General features: G+C 36.9%; 1 protein-coding gene across 2 annotated transcripts in view; it reads right to left on the bottom strand.

Annotated features, from left to right (window-relative positions):
- Positions 1-295, bottom strand: part of LOC107643223 (IQ domain-containing protein IQM4) — a 3,464-nt gene extending 3,169 nt beyond the window's left edge. For both annotated transcript variants that reach the window (XM_021107355.1, XM_021107360.1), the window contains exon 1: positions 13-295. The gene's annotated coding sequence lies outside the window, so the exon portion shown is untranslated. The remainder of the gene's footprint in view (positions 1-12) is intronic.

The following is a 301-nucleotide window of genomic DNA, read 5'->3' as shown; positions in this document are numbered from 1 at the left end:
GGTTGAATCAATGGAAATTAAAGGGGTGTTCAAAAACGTGTCAAGAAGTGAAAAGAGTTTGAATTCAACAGTGTGGAATTAAGGGGAATAATGAATGAAGCAAAAAGGGGTTTGGTGAATGGATTAATATATATGAAGTCCTTGAGAGAGGGTTGAGTTTCTTGTTGTGCACGGCGATGTATAGGAGCAACCTATGACTTTGTTTATAATGAATTCAAAGCTGTGTGCTTTGAATTACTTACTTTGCACTTTATTTTCTTCTTCTTCTTCTTTGAGGGTCAGAGTGAGCAAAGGAACATGC

The sequence above is a fragment of the Arachis ipaensis genome, chromosome B01, assembly GCF_000816755.2.
Source record: "Arachis ipaensis cultivar K30076 chromosome B01, Araip1.1, whole genome shotgun sequence".
Lineage (NCBI taxonomy): Eukaryota > Viridiplantae > Streptophyta > Magnoliopsida > Fabales > Fabaceae > Arachis > Arachis ipaensis.
The sequence above is the reverse complement of the archived record's forward strand: the minus strand, read 5'-3'. Positions and strand labels throughout refer to the sequence as shown.